This window comes from Vanessa tameamea, chromosome 28 (assembly GCF_037043105.1).
Source record: "Vanessa tameamea isolate UH-Manoa-2023 chromosome 28, ilVanTame1 primary haplotype, whole genome shotgun sequence".
NCBI classification, from domain to species: domain Eukaryota; kingdom Metazoa; phylum Arthropoda; class Insecta; order Lepidoptera; family Nymphalidae; genus Vanessa; species Vanessa tameamea.
The window spans coordinates 940,105-958,210 of record NC_087336.1 but is presented as its reverse complement, the minus strand read 5'-3'; the positions used below and the strand labels follow the sequence as shown (position 1 = coordinate 958,210).

Here is an 18,106-nt window from a genome sequence, read left to right as displayed (position 1 = left end):
GACTTGTTACACCTCAACTATTCCACTGAGTCACTTGGTGCTCACACCTTTTATTTATTATTATTACCGATTTCTGGACCCCATCTCTATATTGACTTTGACTTTGCAAAGTCTCACAATCACCGGGTATGTATAAAAAAAATATTTTCGCGTAATAATAAGTGATGACAAAACGTTGTCAATTATTATTAACGACGCGACTGAATTAACTGTTTTCGTTTCTATTTTTTCGGTGATTCGTAGCCAACGTCCATACCATGTTGAACACACCGGTTCTCGTCCGATCACCGAAGTTAAGCAACATCGGGCGCGTTCAGTACTTGGATGGGTGACCGCCTGGGAACACCGCGTGCCGTTGGCCTTTTTTATCAATTTTGTCTACTTAGTCAAAACAACTGAGTCTTAAAAGCTGGGATTTGGAACAGTGTTGGCTTTTGCTATTTCGTGTCAAATTTCAATTTTTACATGAATACAGTATTAGTCTCATCACGATGAACTTTATTTTATAATTATCTACGATCAATACAGCAATAATATGAAAACTATTCTTATAAAAATAGAACTTATTCCTGACTTTAGCAGACAATGCTGTTCGGAATCTCGAATCCTGCAATAATCACAATAAACTTTGGGATAGGAACACTGGCTAAAACTGGCTGAAAAAGTACAATTTTAACCAATAAGCCGTGGACAAAATCAAATCCGTTTCACAATAAAGTTACGAATCAAACCATTTGGGATATTATTCAAATTCCTCATTTATAATGTATCCACTTATATTATAAGCTAATGAATAAATATATAAGCGCACTTCTAATTTTCTTGATTAAAAATATGCACAAGCGAGAAACCTGGGGGGTCGCTAGTCAAAGATAAATTAACTACTATGGCTTTAACCTGAATTATTATTGGTCGGTGATACCCAATTAAACGATAGAATTATGGTTAATCCTACACGACAAAACAATTAAGCAAAGCTCCCAAAGACTCCTCATCCAGGTGATGCGGTCAAAATGCACAGACGTGCTGAAATGTGTTGCAGATATTGTGCCTAGGACCACAACTCACGTCAATGTAAAAAAAATCTGAATTCAGATCACACTTGGAATGGTTCTATTGTAAAACTGATAGCATGGATCCTGTTTACTAAACCGAGTGTCCCAAATGGCCTGAAATTGACAAAGTTGCAAGAAATATTACCCCGTCCCTAGGTGGCATATTTGTAATAAAGGGCATAAAAGAATGGCACCAGATCAACTACTAACTCAATTAAAATAAAAGACTGACTAAGCCACGCACCAGATGTCTGTTATGATTTAATACTTCATTACGTAGTATATAACAAAGTCGCTTACCGCTGTCCCTATGTATGCTTAGATCTGTAAAATAATTCGATCGTAAATAAACACATTTTTTTGCAAAACATTGCAGACACCGGCTGAACCCTACGAGATAGGTCAAAATAATATACTACAGTATTGTACACCTTAAAAAGGTCTTCAAAAAACTCCGCAATGGTATACGTCTATCTCTACACCAATTCTTTTTATATCCTCTACTTTTTACGAGAAATAATGGGTTATTTTCTAAGCAATTATCCAATTAAGTACCTTAAATACATTGTGCATTTCATATACATTAATATGGCCCTTTACAGCATGTAACTTAAACGAATATTTTCGTAGATATTACAGAATCGGACTAAAACTGCTGAGGTTCTATTCCTCTAAAAACTGTAAGTATTAGTCTATTTATTTATTTCATATTATAAGGGGGACGGCGCGTACGCAGTCCCCACTACCAAAAATTACGCGTCCGAGTTATCCGCATTAGGGATAATCGCAGAGGTCAACCCATCCGCAGTGCAATGGATAGGCCTCGCTCTGGGGGAACCGCCTTCATGATCACGGTGTCCCCTACGCCAGGTAAGTATGCGTTGCTCCTCGTCGGCCGCCCTTATATATCCACGGACAGCGAACTTCGTTAGCGCGATCTAATGTACTACTAGCGACATCTCTCCTCTCAATGTCGTAAGCGTAACACGGTTTTATTAATAGCAAGTCACAACGGACGTTGTCTATTTCACGAATTTTATTGAGTTTGACGTAAACAATGTATGTATTATTTTATCGAATATAATGTATTCGGAATGGATATTATATCTACATTTCACCTTTCTGGACGCCTGTCTTCTTCTCGATATCAACTTTAACTATGTCAAGACTCGTGAGCTTCCGTGTGCATATGCTTAAATATGAATACAAAGTTGAATGTTTTTTATCTATGTGTTTTAATAAAACTCTCGCCACGTCCAAACCATGTCAAGTTCTTGTTCGATCACCAAAGTTAAGAAACATCTGACGCTTTCAGTACTTTTGAGGTTGGTAACCGTCTGGAAATACCGCGTATCGTTTGCCGTTACGCATTCACACGCAAACTCAAATTCCATTATTCAATATAGAAGCATTACACTTACTTATTGATAGTCAAACGAAACACTACCACCTGTTCTGAAAAGAAAACATCCTGACCTGAGAAGAACCGGCGAAAGAAACTCAGCGGGTCTTTTTTTATCTATTTTATTATTTACACAATTGAATATGAATAGAAATAGCCAGGAGGCGATCGTTTCATTCCCAAGGTGTGCTATCAATCATAAATTATTTAACATTACATTTTCAGGCATTTAAAATATAGTTTTAATTTTAATGAGGTCCTATTTCCTTCGATATCAGCTTTCCAGTTACACAATTAATCAATGTTTACTATAAAAAATCTTTAATATAAAAAAAACAGTTGAATTAGCATCGTTATATATATAAAGAAACAGGACCCGAACACATCTGCCTTCTTGATAAAAAAAAAAACATGCGATTACCTTGGCTATAGCGTAATAAATTCTATTTCCAAGCTTTTTTTATCTTTAATATAATATGACTTATTTGACAGATTTTTCACACTTAACCATCATCTCAATAGAATTGTCAGTCATGTATGTCTGTATCTGACATTTCATGTGTGTAGATCAGAAAAAGTAACGGTCCTAAAACGCTACCTTGCGGTACTCCTTGAGAATTTGACCTAAAACCGGACCTAATTCGTTCTTTGTTAACTACTCTTGTTACTCTACGCATTATTCTGATACAATTTAAATAATAACCTTTAAATAAGTATGATAAATGAAAAGTATTATATCAGAGTTTTTTTGATTAGATTGTCGCCAACGTCCATACCATGTTGAACACACCGGTTCTCGTCCGATCATCGAAGTTAAGCAACATCGGGCGCGTTCAGTACTTGGATGGGTGACCGCCTGGGAACACCGCGTGTCGTTGGCCTTTTTGCATTATATTGTAAAATTTCAATTTGAGTATAAATTAAAAAAAAATAAATTAAGCCTGAATGGACGATACATTTTTTTTATGGTATGGGTAGCTTGACGAGCAAATGGGCCACCTGATGGTAAGTGATAACCACCGCCCATAGACAACGGCGCTGTAAAAAATATTAATCATTCCTTACTTCACCAATGCGCCACCAACATTGGGAACTAAGATGTTACGTACCTTGTGCCTGTAGTTACACTGGCTCACTCACCAATCAAACCGGAACACAACAATATTGAGTACTGCTGTTTGGCGGTAGAATATCTGATGAGTGGGTGGTACCTACCCAAACGGGCATGCACAAAGCCCTACCACCAAGTATAAGTTTCTATGGGAACCCTATTTTAACACATCAATAATATCTTTTATACAAAAATTCCCAATAGTCTTATAAAGCCTTACAATCTTTACGATGGACGATGGCACGTGCTCAGCCCTTATGGTCAAGGTTCTTCTTCTTCTTCGGCTTCTTAAAGACTTATATTGTATTTTTTACATCCATACTTGGTATTGGTTAATTTAGTTTGAAGGGTGAGTGTGGCTAGATCTTACAGTAAGTACCTCGTATGTATGTATGATCGTATGTATGTATGTAAGTATGGTTAATATTTCTTACAGCGCCCATGGTGATAATCATCACTTATTATCAGCCGGCGTAATGCCACCAACATCATAATAACAAAAGATTCCAAACTATAACATATCGAGTAATAACACCACTCAATATAAGTGGTCTGGTAAACCAAAGAATTGGACAATAGGTTGACTTCGTTTCCATTAAATCGTTTAAATTAATATTCAAAACTAATTTCACTTCCGATTCTAGAATTACGAAAAGAGATTTGCTACCAATCTCTTATAAAATAATTGTAGTTGATATCATTAGGCAATTAATGTCAATTATATTGATTAACATACAATGCAACATTTATTATGTATATAGCTAGTTATTTAATAAATAAAATATGGTACGTACAATGTAATATTATACATAATATTTATGTCGGACAAGTAGGTCTAGTGGCAAGATATAAGGCCAGGCCAGAAGATCCTAGCTTTTAAAACAGGTCTAGCCTGCTACACACCTAAACCTAAACCTAACATCACAGATTTTAAGTTTTTCTGTACAATTTTTTTCAGCAACAGCCTGAAGTCTGTAGTTTGAATTTATTTACACCCCGGTCATTTAAAATCTATTAAAAAATATTTAAATAATTTTATTAAAATAGTATACCAGCTGAACCTCCGACTTAATCCACGCAAAATTCATAAAATATTACCTATAACACACAAACCATCAACACCTTTCAACTCCTCGAAGGGTTAATTAAAAAATTATACATAATGTCATCTAAATCGGTTCAGCGGATTCAGTGTGATGAATACGATTTAGACTAAATACTTCACAGTTCAGTGTACTTTATTTACTAAAATTGTGGTAGTTATTTCTTTGACTATGTATATTATGTAAGTGTTATGCTTCTAATGTTTATAATTGAATTGTTAAATTTGTTTATATTTAGAAAATTATTATTAATAATAATAATCTTTATTTGAAAAATATAAGAATTACAGTATTTACACCAAGTCGCTTATATCTACACTAATTACTTAACATTTTTTAAATATTCTTACTAATTTGCCTAAAACATACTACTAAAGACGAATCAAATAAAATTTAGTAAAAATAAAATTTAAATTTAAAATTAATGAACGTGTTGTTTATTTCACATATTCGGGCAGCGTTGCAGAACTGCCGATAGTTTGACTATCGATAGTTGACCTCGAAAACTATTCAGGATATCGATAGTACTATCGATAGTATCGGTTTGATCAATACTATCGATAGCTCTCCGTAAGCAATACTATTGATTACGGCAATACTATCGATAGTATCGCTAGCTCTCTGTAAGCAATACTATTGGTAGCAGCGATATTATTGGTTTTGGGCTATCGATAGTCTATCGATAGTGGACTATCGATACGCAACACTAATATATATTGCAACACTGATCCGGGTGGCGGGTGACATGTCAAATTTAAATCGTATTTGAAATATTTGAAAATAAATAGTTAAAAAATATAAAGATTTAAGCATTTATAAGCTACTAGCTACTGTAGTGTATTTAAATTATAATTGCTCAGATGTGCTTGTGTCGCGTTAAAAAAACTCTCCTCAAGCAAAAGTATCATCGGTTCGACTGGTGAACTTCAACGGCTGAAACTTCAATATTAATATGAAAATCGCGGAAGTATTTTTGTTTTAAATATATGTTGTGTCCTTTAACTTAAAAAAAATTAACTCAAACAAGGCATAAGTATTGTAAACAATATCTGTTTTCAAATCATATGTCTCAGTTATTGTCTCACTTTGCTTGACAATCAGATGGAACCAAAATTGAAGATTTTGACATTGACCTCAGATGGTTCTTCAAATTATTTATACTGTGCATAATTACACACATACAGACAGACACAGTTTATTCTTTAAACCATAGTTCTTGTATTCAGTATAACTGAGCTTATTATATTGTTTGAATCAGTACTAATATAAATATATTTATACCTAAATAGAATATAATATTGACTATAAAAAATAAAAGGCAAAGTTATGTAGCAATAATTTTTACATACTTATGTATATTAATATATACATAAGAAGTATGTAATTAATCGATTTAAAATCCTATATCGATAATTCTAATCCTTTCAAGAAAATATATTAATAATGATTATTTAAGTACAACATAATTAAAATCATACACATAGATATCCTCTCTTTCAATAAACAAATTACACTTTTCCAGTTTAATATGGACAATACAATGAGGGCACGCAGAACTAATTTAAAAGAAACAGAGGCTAAATTAAAATTGACCATGCACAAATTATAATCTTCAAAAGAGTTATGCAACAAACTACTCCAAGAACATAAGGAATAAAGTCAATTGTTACCTTCGTTACTTCTGATTTTCCATAACACAAGGGCTTCAGCTACTTACATTGGGATCAGAGTAATGTATTTAATGATGTCCAATATTTATGAAAAATGCATAGATATAACTTGTCAGCGGGATCATCTTTAAAAGATTGTGGAGATGTGTGTCGTGATGAACATGAAAAAGCTTTGAACTAATGACCACTCAAAACTACTAGTTGAATTTCAAAACATTAAAGCAATCAAGGAAAACAATGATACTCCAAGATTTCATAATGAGTTAGTTGAGCAAAACAATAATTTTAATGCCACATTGAATGAGCATAACCATTGAACTCATCTGGGATGATTCTTACTAAAGGAACCCCATATATATGAGCACACAATAAATTATATCATCGATAAAACTAAAAAAAATAAATAGAGATGTAACTACATTTAAATGAGACAAGACCGTTTACATCTCTCTAATACAATAAAATGATATATTCTATAAGAGAGATGTAAACAGATACATGAAATTACCGAATATAAAAAAAATGTATAATACTGATTTGGAGCAACTACAATTAGAAATTAATCTTTAGAATATGTTAATGGAAAGTTTGACTGCACAAAAACGATACAGGAACATATTAGAATAGCTATTATTAGCTATTAGCTTCTTGTTGAGCTATGCAACTCCAACTTAGAGATTGGAGTCACACTCACAAACATATTGGTGTCCTTGCAAGCTGAACAAGAACAGTTGACAGGTCCTCAGGAACATCATATTAACAAGGTAACACAACCACATTTAAGTCGGAATTCATTTCAGTCAAATCGAAAAATTGTAGTAGTATCTGATAAACTGTGATAGACATTTTTTTTTTACATTAACAGCCTGTAAATTTCCCACCGCTGGGCTAAATCCTCCTCTCCCTTTGAGGAGAAGGTTTGGAGCATATTCCACCATGCTGCTCCAATACGGGTTGGTGGAATACACATGTGTCTGAATTTCGTTGAAATTAGACACATTCAGGTTTCCTCGCGATGTTTTCCTTCACCACCGAGCACGAGATGAATTATAAACACAAATTAAGCACATAAAAATTCAGTGATGCTTCCCTGGGTTTGAATCCGAAATCATCGGTGGTTAGAACTCGTAGATTTTACTACGAGTTCTAACCACTGGGCCATCTCAGCTCTTGCTTTGATTCAACTCTCAGTAGTCAGATAAAAGATATAATATATACATATGATTACAAGATTAATAAGATTAATTCTATGCATCTGGATTTTCAATACTATTACATTTAAATAGTATTCATGCATAATGACAGTTTACCTTTAAATACAAAAAATATAATACACAGTATAAAAAAAACTGGACAAGTCCGAGTCGGACTCGCGCACGAAGGGTTCCGTACCATTGACTAGGTAAACAACAACAGTAAATAACTGTTTACTATATTATAAATGTTCTTAAAACTATAGGTGAAAGGATACAATTTCTGATTGTGTGTGGGGATTTCAACATTGATTTCACAAAAAAATATTTAGTTACAAATGTTAAAAAGACATAATGCCTACTCTTTGCCTTACCTAATGCAAGCAAGCAAAATTTTAAGTTACAGTAACCATTAAAGTAAACAATAGTGATCTAAATATAAACGACACTACAGTTTTTCTAGGAATCACTTTAGACTCAAAACTTCGGTGGAATACTCATATATCGTCCCTGATAGGGCGACTCAGTTCCGCAGGATACGCGGTTAGAATGATACTGCTCGATTACAGCATTTTGCTTTGGGGGTATCGCTACAGATATTCACTGTTGCGTCACAATATATTTACAACAATATTATGTATATTCACAGTAGCATTGATAACTTTGATAAAATCAGTGATAATCATTGTATGTGCACAAGAAGTAAGGATAAGCTTATAACGCCAAGTTTCCGACTCCGCAAAGTCAATAAATCATTCTTGGGGCAAGGTATCCGTTTCTATAATAAAATTCCGCAGACATTTTTAACTTTGCCGTTTCATAGATTCAAGTCAATTGTAAAATCAATCAAAATACATTGGTAAAGAAGGCATATTATTCGATACAAGATTATATTGATGATAAAAAAGCGTGGAGTTAATGCTTGTTGACTTCCAGGCAGGAGACATAACATACATATATAATTGTATTTAACTAACATGACTATTTTTATATGTTGAAAAACAGTAACTACTGAGTTTCTTACCGGTTCTTCTCGGTAGAATCTACATTCCGAACCGGTGGTAGCTATATATATTTTTTTTCAAAAATGACACGACGATTCAAGTGTTTTTGGGCCTATTTGAATTTGAATAATTTGATTTACATATAAATATTGAGCTAAGAATATAAGTATTATTCATATAACTGTTAGGGTTTTAACGCTCTAGTCGACTGCAATTGATGCATCATGCAATTATAATATTTTTTTAAGGGGGACGGCGCGTACGCAGTCCCCACTACCAAAAATTACGCGTCCGAGTTATCCGCATTAGGGATAATCGCAGAGGTCAACCCATCCGCAGTGCAATGGATAGGCCTCGCTCTGGGGGAACCGCCTTCATGATCACGGTGTCCCCTACGCCAGGTAAGTATGCGTTGCTCTCCGTTGGCCGCTCTTATATGTCCACAGACAGTGAACTTCGTTAGCGCGATCTAATCGACTACTAGCGACATCTATCGTCGAATGTCAAAAACGTAACACTTAACGTACAGCGAAATGGTTCCGTGTTGTACTACTAGAGCTTTAATTGTCGCTACGTTGAGATTGATATTATATTTGCAGAATATAAATAATAAGGCCTTCAAATACGAGTATATAAAATTACTAAATCAATTTTCAAATCGCAGCATTTTCGTAGGAATATTTTGTAGCCAAAGATAAAAATACTTCAATAGGAAATTGGTCCGTGTTTGCCTAGAAATAAAGAGCACAATCGTATTCGAATGAAATACTGAGTGATGAGTGTGTGACTGTGAGTAGATCCGTGTAACTATAGGCTCATAGGCTCATAACACGTGAAAAGGTCCGCTGCGCATCAGCCGAGTATAACGAGTGATAACCATATATCTGTAGAATGATTCTAACAACAAACAAACTCGAAACTTATTACAGAATACGATCGTGAAATTCTACACGCTATATTGATTATAACAATCATTGGATATATGTATGTATAGCCTATTCCAATGGAAGTATGATGAAAGACAAATTATATACAGCTGTATTGTGCACACCAAGAGTTTATGATTAATATATCTTATTCATTAATAATAGAACACTATTAGACTTAACTACTTATTTCCACTTTAAATTTTACTCTCAATATACCGATAACAGTCTCGTCGACGTTCAAAACCTTCTTTTCGCAAATCCATAGTGAAAACCATAGATTAATCGAGCTCTCGACCAATGATATCGCGTCAATTTGCTGTCAAGTGTTGTATTTTGGTATTTTTCCTCTTATTGTCTGAGTAGAGTATATAGCGTATCACCATAACTCGATTTTCGATATTACATGAGTGACGTACGAAAGGAATTCTTGCAAAATAACGCCGCTGTACTCCGATAATGTTGAAGGCAAACGATTTAAATAAAATAAGACTCGTTAATAAATATATAACTTTAATTGGCTATATCCAAGAGAAATTGTAAATGATCTTCTTTTCACAATAGGTTGTTAAGAATAATTTTGTTCTTCCTATATAATTATTCTATCATTAAACTATAATAGCTTGTTTATTACAGGACATAAAACAGCTTGTTAAACATCTAAAGTTTATTATTAATAAGATTTTCCTTTTATCGTACATTAATATCAGTTGGTTGTTGCACGTAACTTCACCATGTACTACTAGATGGCGCCACGCAGAAATATTTATATTTCTACATCGCGATGGCAAGATTACCTAATGGTCTAGAGTAGTTTCTTAGAGAATCCATTTGTACCCTGTGGTAGGGCCTTAATCAGGTCCGTCGGGGTTAGTACCACCCACTCATCAGATATTTTTCCGCCAAGCAGCAGTACTCGTAACTGCTGTGTTCCGGTTCGAAGGATGAGTGAGCCCGTCCGATTAAAACTGAGAAACAACTATTATATCCTATGGATGGTAGCGTGTACCAAAGTCTGTGGTGACTGGTGACCACCTACAGTCCGGTGGACCATTTGCCAGCGTTCCTAATTGTTGAAATCTAGATTTTTAACTACAAATCAGTTCAAAAAGATTTCAAATTACCAACTAGAACATAACTTAGTTTTTTGGTTACCTGTATTGCCCAAATAGAGAGTATCCTCATTTTGAGTTTAGATTTCAAACCCTTACTGATTTACGGAAGTCTTATCAAAATGCTACAAACGAATATAACTATTTACGGCCAAAGTAATTAATAAAATTATATATGTCATTCAATTTAATTTAAATTTAATAGTTTTAAATTTTAATTGACACTTCTCAAATTGCCATAAGCTATATAATTTTTTTGGGATTCTGTGTTGCTTTTGGCCTTAATATCCTCTACAGCGTCACCGGACAGGAAGACGAGTTAAAATACTCAAACCTGAAATTGTCCACTTTCCACGCGTCCTAAGGTTACCTCATGTAAATTAATGGGGTTAGGAGAGCTTCTACTCGAAGATCCACGACCATTTATGTGAAATCTGTGAGATATATATATATATACAGGGTTATTGGTAAATCGACGTATTCTCGTTAGGAGGTGATAGGGGTGACTATTTGCGATAATTTTAACCCCCATATGCATGATGCAAAAGTGAACCATTTTTGAGTTATCACGTTTTTTAGATTTTTTCAAAATAAGTCAAAATTGTAACTTCAAAAGTGTATTTAAAAAAGTTTCAATTAAAATCTACTTTTTTCTTCTGATTTATAAAAACGATGTTTTTTTAAAAAAAATCTTTTACATGTGTGTTTAACTCATAAACAAAAGCCTAATTAAAAATCTTCCCATCCTTCTAATTTTAAAAATGGTGAATGTCAAAGATACAAAAATATATTAACATTTTTTTTTAACTGATTAATATGCGTAAATAAGGATTATAACATCAAGAAATAACGTATTTCCATAAAACATTCGTCCCCCATTTAACGCCTTAGAGATGAATTTGGAATAATCCTTTCTTAGTGGTCCGAAATTCATCCTGTTAGACCCACAATAGATTTAGGCTGTGCGTTGTATATTAGTCATTTAATTTTTTATTAAACAGATCGTATAACGTAGGAACATATATATAGACCACAAGAGGACAAAAGCCAAATAAACGACATTTGACATTCACAATTCATACCAACATTAAAATTAAATATTAAGGCGTGATACTCAAATAAGGGTTATATATCTATGACAATAAAGCTCATTTTCGTTTAATTTAATTTATAATATTTCCAACTTAACATTTTTTTAGCAATTTTGCTGTTTTCCCGGCACTGGACCACATAAAGGAAGATGTACAAAAATCTCATCACTAAACACCGCTTCTTCGATCAAACGAAATTATACTTTTATTTTATTACGTGGGACAGTTGTTAATAAACTATTCATCGTGTAATAATTGGTGTAATTATATTTAAATAATAATATAATTACTAATAATACAAGTGGAAGGTCAATATTTAATTATCGCGGAAGATGCAATAGTAATTAATTTTACTACGAGTAAGCCTCCTTGCTGCTTTTTTTTCAGCCGACTGTGATGAACTACCACGGACATTTACACCATATTAAATTAATAAACCTTGGAAAATGTGATGTTATGTCCCTTGTGCCTGTTACAATGGCTCACTTACCTATCAAATCGGAACACAATAACTATATTTGTGGTAGAATATCTGTAGACTGAATGGTACCTACCCAGATTGACTTGCACAAAGCCTTACCATTAAGTCAAACGTATCAAAAGTTATTTTCAGAAATTCCCACTAGTAGGATTTAGGTAATTTAACTATTCCAATCGCAGACAGAGAACAAATAAACAAAGTTGAAATGTTCGTATTCCATCAAGCTCTGCTATATTTACTACTATAGACAATTTATCATTAATATATCTCTATTTATAGCACAACACTATTCCACTTAAATACTATGTCTTGTTTAATTTTACACCCAAAGTACCGGTAACAACTTCGCCAACGTTCCAACCGCCATAGGCCAGTCTTCTTAGTCAAAATTAGGTAAGTATCTCGGAATACCCAACTATGAACTTGTACAAACTTTTATTTTGATACCCTAAAACTTCTCAAAACTTACATGTGTGTACATACATATGTGTTTATAGGCGCACGTGACCGTCCTTAACTAAGGACAAAGGTCACAATTTATTTTTTACACATTTTTTCCAAATAACTCGTTTCGAGTGAGGTTTACGCTATTTGTGTTTATTATCAATATTGTAGACGACAAAATTATCTACAATTTTATTTTAAGTATTTTTTATACTTTAAATCGTCCTCGAGATAGAGGGCGCAATGTAGAGGATCCTATAAGGCCAATCTGCAGTCTCGTTCAAAAACACGTCACAAAATTTCAAAAATTATTGATAAAAGTATAATTATAAATATTTATTAATTTTCGTACATTCAGAATATAATATTATATAACAAAGATTCAAAAGTGAAACTTAAGTATATTTTTGTTTTTTTGTAGTAAGACCACCATTATGAGGAATTACTAATGTACTTACTTCTCCAATTAAGCTTAAAATTTATGCTTGGAGGGGGATGGATAATAGCCCAAGGTGTCAGCATCGAACCTCGCACTTTATTTACTATATCCGCCCTTTAAACCAATATACTATTGACGGTTAAATATGATTTTGAGTTTTTTATGGGCGCAACCTGGCGCACATTCCACTTACGTCATCATTTTACATACATAACATACATACATAAACAGCCAGTGAATTTCCCACAGCTGGGCTAAGGCCTCCTCTCCCTTTGAAGAGAAGGTGTTGAGCATATTCCACCACGCTGCTCCAATGCGGGTTGGTGGAATACACATGTGACAGAATTTCGTTGAAATTAGACACATGCAGGTTTCCTCACGATGTTCTCCTTCACCGCCGAGCACGAGATGAATTATAAACACAAATTAAGCACATGAAAATTCAGTGGTGCTTGCCTGGGTTTGAACCCGAAATCATCGGTTAAGATGCACGCGTTCTAACCACTGGGCCATCTCGGCTCATGTCATCATTTTATCGCAATCGAATCGATTCGAAACCTTTTCAGAAAAATATTCGATCGAAAGTGGATCATATGTATCATCACAAGAATTGGCGCTCACTTACCATTAAACTGAAGATTCACGCAAGGATTAGTCGTAGTTGCAGCAGCATATAATATATAACGTATGTCTGTAAAATTGCTCCTCAGAATATAAAAGACAGTGGTAATACTGCCGTGCTTCGAAAAACATGTCTAGACTTCGGTCCTGAGTCTGAACTCTCCGGTCATATTTAACATCCTATCAGACCGTGAGAGTGATGGAATATAGAATGCACATGTCTGCTCATAATGTCCTGCGTATACTCTATTCCAAACATAAAAGGAGAAAATCCAAAATAAACAACATTTGACAGCAAATAGACGCGATATTATTGGTCGAGAGCTTGATATATGATATTCACCATGGATTTGCGAAAAAAAAGCGTTTTCGACGTCGACGAAATAAGTAGTTAAGTGTAATTGTGTGTATTATAAATAAGGATATATTAATCATAAACTCTTAGTACTGCACAATATAGTTGAGCTATTAGCAGATCGCATGACATACGTAAATCTAAGATTTTTTTATCTTTATTCCTACTTCCATTGGAAAAGGCTATGCATGGCTTATCTATCTCGGGAATGAGAGGAATCGGAGAGAATTATTCTTCAGGAAGTGACTGTAACATCATATTAAGCAAAATCTTCAACAATATAACTAAAACACAAAAATAAAATAATAATAATAGATAAACATTAATTGTGTTATATTTAAGGCTGTTTGCAATTCCGTCTGGGTAGATACCAACCAATCCTCACATCTACCGTTTAACGGCTTTACTTAATATAGTTGTGTTCCGGATTGATGCGTGAGTCAGCCAGTGTAACTACAGGCACAAGGAATATATCTTAGAAGATTTGTAATTATCACCATCAGCTGGCACATCTAGCCAGTCATCCTACCTACTATAAATAAATTAATAAAATGTTCCTTTTAAAAATGTATACAAATTATAAACTTGTAAACTTGTAAATACATATAATAAACTTGGCGTGTCTGTTTGTAACATTAAAATAACCGCGTTTTACTAAATGCATATGTATGTATACACGGTACATATACCTAAATAACATTTTTTACAATTTTTCGTCTGTCTGTCTGTCTGTCTGTTTGTTCCGGCTAATCTCTGGAACGGTTGGACCGATTTCGACGGAACTTTCACTGGCAGATAGCTGATGTAATAAGGAGTAACTTAGGCTACTTTTATTTTAGAATTATATGTAAAATAATAATAAGGTCACGCTTTTTTATTAAATTCAAACGCACACGAAGTCGCAAGCACAGCAAGTTTTTAAATAAAATATATACTAATATTATAAACGTGAAAGTAAAGCTGTCAGTCTGTCTGTTGCTCTTTCACGGTCAAACCGATGAAACGAATTTGATGAGATTTAGTATGAAGTAAACCCCAATAAAATACATAGGCTACTGTTTTATCCGTTACATCTTTTAATTAACGCACAAAAGGCGAGCGAAGCCGCAGTCTTCAACTAGTATTTAAACAAAACTATTAAAAACGAGTTATTATTTATCACCAATGTACTAAAATAAGTTCTAATTAAGTTTTATGAGTAACTAATTATGCCAGATTGTACGGGGACTCGCATCGAAATATATTTCTATAATGTACGAGGATGTCTGCGTAAACAAAAGATTATTCCAGAAAAAAAAACGAAGAACCTACAAAGCAAGACCATTACGGAGATCAAATCTTAAATGATCATTAAGTTACTTAAATGTTTACGTAAAACGTATCTTCAATTTAAGCGTGTAAATAAAATTTTATAGATATTATTATAAAACTTGCGCCAAAAAAATTACGCAGGTGTAGCTCTATAAAACAAAGTCGCTTTCCGCAGTCTGTCTGTCTCTGCGTCTGCTTGGATCTTCAAAACCACGCAACGGATTTTGATGCAGTTTTTTTTAATAGATATAGTGCTATTCATAATATAATAAAGAAACACTGATAATTTTAGAGGTTTCTAGTGTGATGTCGTAAATAAACACATTGTTTTGAGCTTATGTTGCAAATTCTGGCTGAACCCTACGAGGTAGATCAAAATAATGTACTACAGTATTGTACACCTTAAAGGGCCTACAAAAAAGTCCGCGACGGTATATGTCTATCTCTTAGGGATAACCCACAACAACTATTTTCATCCTTTACTTTTTACGAGAAATAATGGCTTATTTTCGAAGCGATTTTATACAATACAGCATTAAACTTTTTCCAACAAAGTACCTTAAATATATTATGCATTTAATATAGATCAGTATGGTCCTTACAGCATGTAATTTAAATGAATATTTTCGAAGATATTACAGATTTAAAATGCAGGGACATAGCGGTTTATGTTGTCTAGTGACTGAAAAGCTGTGAACGTTATATATAAAAACATTCTGTAGTACTTAGTATCAGAATTGCACCCGTGCCAAGCCGGGGCGGGTCACTAGTATAATATAATAGGGAAATAATGATTTCTTTAATTATAATGAGTAACAAAACAAAAGAACAACTGGCGCGTGAGATAATTTCTTGTAAATACTTTTTTTTAATAATGGCGTAAGTACCATTGTAATTCATTGAAAACTCGACTGTATGTAACACTGAAATTGGTATGTAGTATAAATTTGGTAACGTGTGTAACGACAGATTAAAAACAAATACATTCATAGGTAGAAAAAATATATAATAATTGTCTAAACGATTTAAAAAAAAAAAAAATCTTAATTTAATAATTTTTTTGTGTAATAAATTTATAACTTTTAACTATTAAATTAAGTTGTTTTTTTGTCTGTGACGAGCAAATGGAATTGTTTTCACACGAATTCATCGGATGGGGAAGGCTGTATCTATGGTAAATCTTAGGATTCAAGCTTGCTTCATTCGAAATTTCATCAAATTCGGTTAAATCGTTTAGCCATTAAAGCGTTACAGACAGACAGAGTTACTTTCGCTTTTATAATTTCAGTATAGATTCCTTGAATAGCCAACACCCCACCAACCTTGCTAAGATGGCCCTGTTATAGTTATATCATACTGTTTGGTGGTAGAATATCTGATGAGTGTGTGATACCTACCCTAAGTTTATTAGAAGTAAACACAACTTTAGTCTACAAGATATAATATAATTTAAGGTTTTTATGTTTTATCAATTACAAAAGTCATTTATGATATTTATTTAAATTTTAAATTCATATTATTATTAAATTCATATATTAATAATTTATACTTATATTTAATAAACACATATTTAGCTATTGTATCCGATCTCATAAAAATAAGTATAATCGATTTTAAAAGTTATTCGTGGCTTTAAAAATTAATACAAGACGTATTCCCGCGTAAAATTAAAAAAAAAAATGTCTGTCATTGATGACAAAAATCTCCAATGAATGGGAGATTTCTGTGAATTATAATTTTATAACATCAGAATTATAAGGTAATGGTGTATTTATTACATATTCATATTTTATTATTAAAAATACAAAAACGTAGGTACTTACAAAATTCCAATTTGTAAAAAAAAATGGCGTGAATATTTTCAAATCCTTCAGTATCTGTTCTTTCATGTGCGCTGCGCTTATCGTAAACCATATTTTACACCCCCACGACAACACTAGCACGAAGGCAACAAAACAACAACCGTGGAATATTGACCTTAAAATTAAATTAATTTTTGAATACTGTCTTAATTTACGCACCGATTGAACATTAGCTTCGATATCACTCATTTTTTAAAATAGAACACGTCAAAATTTCGAATCGACACTATTTTTAAAAATAAAAAAGTATTTAATGTGTCATTAGTTTTTTTTTTGTTTTTTTAATGTATTATTATATCTGTGTTAATTTGAACCGTGCGTTCGCGGTAATACCAAACACTTGTATGTCATTATTTTTTCCAGTTCCAACGGCCTTGTCAGCTGGGTGTTAAGGCTAGGAATGTCTCGATATTCATTTATGCAGATATAATATAATTTTATTTTAACCAAGAATCGAGGAGAAAAAAGATACATTTTATGTATGACCAGTTTCTGAATGGCTATTAGCTTTGTTGGCTATTGAATTTCGTTGATGAAATTGATGGCTATTAAGGCCGATCCTAGTAAGGCTTCAAACCACGAGTCAGGCTAAAAAAAAATTTTAAGATATAGGGTTTTTGCCATTAAAATGTCTTACAATTGCCGTCGTGGTTACGATTCGAGGAAGCTACGTGATCGTTACAATATATGGCATCATTATTGTTGTGTTCCGTTTGAAGGGTGAGTTAGCCAGTGTAACTACAGGCACAAGCGACATTACATTTTAGTTCCAAAATATGGCACTTGGTGTTTTAAAGAATGAGTTGATTTCTTACGGTACCATGGATGGTACATAGAATTTATAGAAACAGAAATAAATTTTCAATACTACCGATATATAATTAGATTTTATAGCAAAACAGATGCGGATGTTTCCTTAAAGCGAA

The 18,106-nt window shown here is 33.3% G+C and overlaps 4 non-coding genes across 4 annotated transcripts; 2 read left to right on the top strand and 2 right to left on the bottom strand.

Moving 5' to 3' along the window:
* Positions 1 to 242: 242 nt before the first annotated feature.
* Positions 243 to 361, top strand: LOC135194274 (5S ribosomal RNA). Its single transcript, XR_010309750.1, has one exon. It is a non-coding gene; the product is annotated as a 5S ribosomal RNA (ribosomal RNA).
* Positions 362 to 1,771: 1,410 nt separating this feature from the next.
* LOC135194267 (U1 spliceosomal RNA) lies at positions 1,772 to 1,933 on the bottom strand. Its single transcript, XR_010309743.1, has one exon. It is a non-coding gene; the product is annotated as a U1 spliceosomal RNA (small nuclear RNA).
* Positions 1,934 to 3,219: 1,286 nt separating this feature from the next.
* Positions 3,220 to 3,338, top strand: LOC113395384 (5S ribosomal RNA). The gene has a single exon (XR_003368653.2). It is a non-coding gene; the product is annotated as a 5S ribosomal RNA (ribosomal RNA).
* A 5,447-nt stretch (positions 3,339 to 8,785) lies between these two features.
* Positions 8,786 to 8,947, bottom strand: LOC113395385 (U1 spliceosomal RNA). The gene has a single exon (XR_003368654.1). It is a non-coding gene; the product is annotated as a U1 spliceosomal RNA (small nuclear RNA).
* Between the last annotated feature and the right edge of the window lie 9,159 nt (positions 8,948 to 18,106).